A 6763-nucleotide genomic window follows, 5' to 3' on the forward strand; every position below is an offset into this window, starting at 1 on the left:
GAGTAAAATTGAGAGCAAGAGAAAATTTTCAGAAAAATTGTTGACACTTTTTGAGGGTTAAGTTTTGGCGCGCTATTTTCTTTTTAGTTTGGAATAGTTTTTACCCATCATCAAAGAAATAAAAAAATATGCAATAGATTTAAATTTTTCATCCATATTTTCATTTCACTAATTATGTTTCATCAAATCATCCTCTTAAATAGTTTTTTTACATTTGAATTTAAAACAAAACCTTAATTTTTGATTCCTGCAAATTCCTGCAAGTAAAAATTTTACTTGCAAGAATTTGCAGCTCTCTCGGGTTGTTANGAATTATTTTAATAAATCTTTACAATCTTTGTGTTTTGCTGCCGCTGCTTCAAAAGATTTTTTTTTGGATTCTTGGCCTAAGGATCGAGTGTTCAAAGGCTGGTTGTATAAACACTTGATTTTACGAGGCTTGTTGTAATGTTTGCAATTGCACATTAAAATCCAAATCAGGAAGATCCGATCTATTGCAGCAGGCACGCTCGCAAAAGCATCAAAAAAGCTGTGCAGCATAAAACGTCAGAAAAAGTAGGCGACTTTTTTAAGACTTCATTGAAAATGTAATGAACGCAAAAAAAACTGAAATATTAGGTTCATTCAATAACTTTTTCAGTAAGTACTTGCAGCGACAGCGGAAAAGAAAAATATAGAGTAAAATTGAGAGCAAGAGAAAATTTTCAGAAAAATTGTTGACACTTTTTGAGGGTTAAGTTTTGGCGCGCTATTTTCTTTTTAGTTTGGAATAGTTTTTACCCATCATCAAAGAAATAAAAAAATATGCAATAGATTTAAATTTTTCATCCATATTTTCATTTCACTAATTATGTTTCATCAAATCATCCTCTTAAATAGTTTTTTTACATTTGAATTTAAAACAAAACCTTAATTTTTGATTCCTGCAAATTCCTGCAAGTAAAAATTTTACTTGCAAGAATTTGCAGCTCTCTCGGGTTGTTACGTTCTCGAATTCGATCCCTCTTGCAAATATTTTGGGTTATTGAATGCATTTCTAATAAAAACTTGCAAGTATTAGTAACAATTCGTAACAATTTTATGATATTGAATAGACCTATTGCTACGCCCCTTCTTAGCGGAACGTAATTTAGCATTTTCGACAACCGAGCCCCTAACCAAATGTCTACTTTAAACTTGCATATTATTGCCCTGAAATTTAATGGGCTATCAAAAATAGTTTCAGTTTGACACAAATAAAAATTTACTCGATGTTTGTTGTGTTTACTTTCTTCTTTTATTTGCATATATTAAGCATAAAAAATACGTACATATTTACATAAGTTAGTTACTAAAGTAAATAATACATATGTATATAGTGGTAAGAATTTACTAAAAAACAACGAAGAAACAGGAACAGTCGTGCGAAAACCCAGGTCAATATCTGCTGAAAGTATACTGCTTTGCTTTTTCCTTGGCTAAATACTTTCACTTACAAATTATAATTCACATGAATTATATATCCACTGAAAAACCCCGGTTGGCATCAAACTTTATATTTTTAAATAACTCGCGGTGATAGAAAAACTGAAACTGAGACAAACAATTCTGTGCATGTCATAACACACACTTTTCTTTCTCTACCTAGCGCAGCGACCGACATGCCATAGCTTACTGAGCGCTCTGGAACCACATGCGTGCTTCACCCATATACGAACAGCGGTAGCGGAGCAATGATTTCCACGCACAATGCAATGGTCGGCATCAGTGTTGCCGCGCCGTCCCAAGAAAATGTATCACCGACCAAGTCAAAATTGTATCCAAATGTATTCAATTTTCTTTTTTTACGTATCCATCTCATAATTTGTAAGAAAACCAAACATTTTGAAGAAAAGACATAATTTAACCCATCCTAAGGACTTGGAATACGTGTATATATATTTTTATATTTCATAAAATCAAACATTTGTAATTTCAGTTTATAAATTACATCTTTTATACATAAGTATTTTGCAAAGTAAGTATAAAAAATAGTAATTAATATGTTACATTTGTACCTGTACACTATGAAAAGTGTGTGCAAAACTACTACTGAAAAATATCTATTTTTCAACAGGAATCTGTATAAATATACATACGTATAAGATGTTCAGGATTCGATTTTGAACTTGAAATCTTTAAAATATATACATAAATATACACATGAAATGTTTAAAGTTGTAAAAATTTTGAAACTAAATATACATTTCCTACGAATAATAAACATTAGGGGCTTACATTTACTCTATTTTAAACATTTTATGTATTATTTTGCTCTCTGCGACAAATTTGGATGTTAAAGTAAACAGGCAGTGTTTAATTTTATTACACGGTGTGCAAATTTGCACACATTAAAAGAGGAAAATGGTTACCTTTCTTAATATGCGCAAATAAACAAAAAAAAAATAGAGTGTATTAAAAGTCTTTTCAGTCAAATTCATAAAAATATCCTTAAATAAATCAGTTAGTTTTTTAAACCGTGTATTTTAAACTACGTTGTGATCTTCTTTCTTTTTATATTAACAAATGAAGATATGTGATATGAAAGAGATATATTTAATTTATATATATATATTAAGATCTTTGTGTGACAACATCAAGGCGCACGCCACAAATCGGAGGAGAAGCTCGGCCAAACACTAACGTATGTGTGAGCGCCAATCCATTATTATTATTATTATATTAAGGTCTTGCTTAAAGCATTTTTTTTAGCTAACTAAACAATTGCGCCTAAAAGCTTAAACAGACGGCAGCGTTGATCGGGATTATTTGGGACTTAATCCGAATCAACTGCAGTTAATTCCCGAGTTGATCGGGATTAACTGGGTCTTAATCCGGATTAACTGCAGTTAATTCCCGAGTTGATCCGGATCAACGCTGCCGTCTGTTAAAGCTCTTATTACACTGCTTTGGTGAGATCTCTTCATATGTTCATTGCTTCATTCACAAAAAATAAAACGCTCTAATTTCACGCTTAAGTAGCGATTTTTATAACATTTAGAAAACGTCATTAATGAAAATCTATTTTTGAACGAAAAAAACTTTATAGAAAATATAAAATTTTGGCCGATTTAAAAAAGTATCCACATTTATACTGGTAGGAAAAAATAAGTATCCCGCAAAAATTCGTCTAAAAATGTATCCAATTGGATCTATTTAGATCCAAACGGCATCCCTGGTCGCGATACTAGCACATTCAAACGATTCAATAAGTTGATGTTCAGACACGAAAACTTTTGTTGCGGAAACTCGAAGCTTGTAGGGGAGAGAGCGACGAGGAAAGGGGACGGGTACCGAATCGCCCGTACTCGGGAAACACGCTTCGTGCTCTCCTTCGCCTGAGTAATTCAAGGTAGCGGTTCACAGCTGACAACAACAATTGCGTACAAAAGAGTTTCTGTATGAATGCAAAGGGCAACACCAAAAGAGATATCGCCGATAATAAGAAACTCGAGTTTCCGTGTTTGAACGCAGACTAAGTGGGACTGTGTGCATTGCTCAGCTGGCGCTCTTCGTATGGGAAACACACATGTTCTCAAGAATGATTGAATACAAGATTGCGCCAATCGAGCTGAGAGTAACTGGCCGTGACGTCAATAAATACCAGAATGAGAGAGCAAGACGAACTCGACAAGAAAAAGAGGAAGCATCGAACAAAAGGCAGTATTGCCAAGGTTTGAATTTGAAAAAGCACCAAATATTTATTGGTGTATTTTATGGACTTTATATGCATACATAATTATATTGTAAGGGTGCCGATTCAAATTAATAAAAATGAATGTTTCTTGCCCGACGGTCGATTTCTTCTGGCTTGATTGAAGGTGCTGCCACATATTTTGTTGTCGCTTATGATTGTGCCATGATTTTATTTAAATTTTTGTGAAGTTGCTTACCACGCTTATGATTGCTATAAATTTTGCTTCCATTTTTTTAAGATTTTATAATTTGGTGTCTTCAAACTAAAAACAAAAGCACCAAAAACGCACCAAGCACCAAACTCAAAAATGTTCGCGTTTTGAATACCCACTAAATTTGGTGCGAAAAGCATTAAGTTGGCAACAGTGAATGTAAACAAAAGTATTTTATGACGTCAGCGATTGGGTGGATGCTGTCAAATCGACGATGAGAGGGTTAGCGGTCCGCGAATGGCGCGACCTTTATTTTCTGGATCGTGACATGTTCTCAGAGAGCGCTCAGCATTCTTTAGGGGTGGCTCACAAGCACGAATATGTTCCACTCTCAAACCAAATCGTGGTTGCCTCAACTAAGATTTGGTAACTATGACTAAACCATGTGTTGAAAGAAAGCTTATCTGCATTAGCAGAGCTTAATAACATCCTTTTATGAACCATACGTTAAGTTGAATTGAATTTGTAGAAATATGCTTCAAAGAAATATTTATTAGTATTAACCAAACCCTTCAACTAAATTAACGATTTGTTACAACCTAGATGAATATTAGAAGCTTTAATATATTTATAACTACCAACCCACGGTAATAGTTCCCAATCCTTGGTAGCAGTTCCCAAATATTGTCAAAATTCGGGAACTAAATATCTTTAGTTGTCGAAACTAGTCCTTTTTCTCAGTGTAAGCAAAAAGATGGCTTACATAACAATTTTCCATCTAAACGCTCAAAGCCTTCCGGCTAAAATAGACAAGTTTAGATACATTTTTGAATCGTCTGGCATCGACGTTATTAGTGTATCCGAGACTCAGTTATCTGCGTGGCATAGCGATATTCTGTTTTGTGTTGACGGGTATAAGCTTTTTTGTTCGGATAGAATGGGGCACGGTGGTGGAGTTGCGATGTTTGTAAAATCTGGTTTGTCCTGAAAAATTAATTGTACCTCGGAACCTACCAATTGTATTGAGTACCGTTTCATCGAAATAATGTCAAATTATGATAAAATCCTCGTAGGTTGTGTTTACATACCAAATAAGCAAACAGCTTATGAACATTTTATAGATTTTACTGAAAATCTTTGCCTTGATTTTAACAACATTATAATTGCTGGGGATTTTAACAGCGACCCGCTAACTGAAGGAAAATTTTCCTATGCTATGCACAATATTGGCGTAGTTCCAGTAAACACATCGCCTCCAACACACTTCACGCAATCCAGCAGCACTCTCTTGGACATTTTTTATGTAAGCGACATATCGAAAATCCTCATTTTCGATCAGCTTTCCGTCCCGAATTTTTCAAAGCATGACTTAACCCATATAATCCCAGCGCCCCATTTTTAAAACGCTTAGTTTATTTTAGTTATTAAAAAACGTAATTGTCTATTACCACAAAATCCTTTAGCTACATATTTTTAGATTGTGCGGCAACACTATCACGTGTTTTGTTTTCACCATAACCTCACTTTGTTTTTCAAACGTGTGAAAGAAATTTGGTGTTTTGTACAATTTACGATGTCGCGAAATAATAAGTAAGTTTATGTTGTTATATCTTCAAGTTGTAATATTTTTATGTTAAAGTTTATGAATTTATCTTTGTTGAGTGGAAAAGTAAAGTCAAAAGTGGTTTTTATTGGTTCTGTGAAGTTTTGTAAGAGATATTTTGTGACGCCCCATTTTTGGGGCGCTGAGCACATATGCCCACATGTTTACGTGAGAGGACTTTACTCCTGAATTGCCTACTCAGTCCAAAGTAGCACTTGTTGGCAAGAGTGATTCTGCGTTGGATCTAAATCTGACATTATTATCGGTGTTAATGCCAAGTAAACAAAATTCTCTACTTTCTCGAAATTGTAACTGTCAATAGTGACGTGGGTGCCAAGGCGCGAATGTGCTTACTGTTTGTTTGATGACAGGAGATACTTCGTCTTGTCCTCATTTACCACCAGACCCATGCGCTTTGCTTCCCTATCCAACTTGGAAAAGGCAGAACAGACTTCGCGGATGTCGATGTCATCGGCATAAGCCAGCAACTGCACGCTCTTGTAGTAAATTGTTCCTGAGCGGTTCAGTTCTGCAGCTCTTATTATCTTCTCCAACATCAGATTAAAGAAGTCACATGAAACCCCGTTTTGTGGCGAACGGCTCGGAGAGGTCTTTTCCAATTCTGACGGAGCTGGTGGTATTGCTCAACGTCATTTTGCACAGCCGTATGAGTTTTGAGGGGATGCCAAATTCAGACATAGCGGCGTATAGGCAACTCCTTTTAGTGCTGTCAAAAGCGGCTTTAAAGTCGACAAATAGGTGGTGAGTGTAGATCCTTTTCTCGCGGGTCTTTTCCAAGATTTGGCGTATTGTGAATACCTGGTCTATGGTGGATTTGCCAGGTCTAAAGCCACACTGATAAGGCCCAATCAGTTCATTGACGGTGGGATTCAGTCTTTCACACAATACGCTCGATAAGACCTTGTAACCTATGCTTAGAAGGCTGATCCCGCGGTAGTTGGCGCGAGTGGCGGGGTCACCTTTCTTGTGAATTGGGCAGAGCACACTTAAATTCCAGTCGTCGGGCATGCGTTCATCTGACCATATTCTGCACAAGAGTTGATGCATGCACCTTATCAACTCCTCGCCGCCGTACTTGAATAGCTCAGCTGGCAGGCTGTCCAGCGGCTTTGTTGTTTTTCAGCCGCGTTATTGCTATACGTACCTCGTCATAGTCAGGCGGTGGAACGTCGACTCCGTCATCATCGACTGCGGGCTCGGGTTCTTCTTCTCCACAACTTTCCGTGCTGCTACCATTTAGTAGGGCGGAAAAGTGTTCCCTCCATAATTTAAG

Source organism: Rhagoletis zephyria, unplaced genomic scaffold (genome assembly GCF_001687245.7).
Source record: "Rhagoletis zephyria isolate East Lansing unplaced genomic scaffold, Rhagoletis_zephyria_1.1 Rzeph_scaffold_03414, whole genome shotgun sequence".
In the NCBI taxonomy this organism is placed as follows: Eukaryota; Metazoa; Arthropoda; class Insecta; order Diptera; family Tephritidae; genus Rhagoletis; species Rhagoletis zephyria.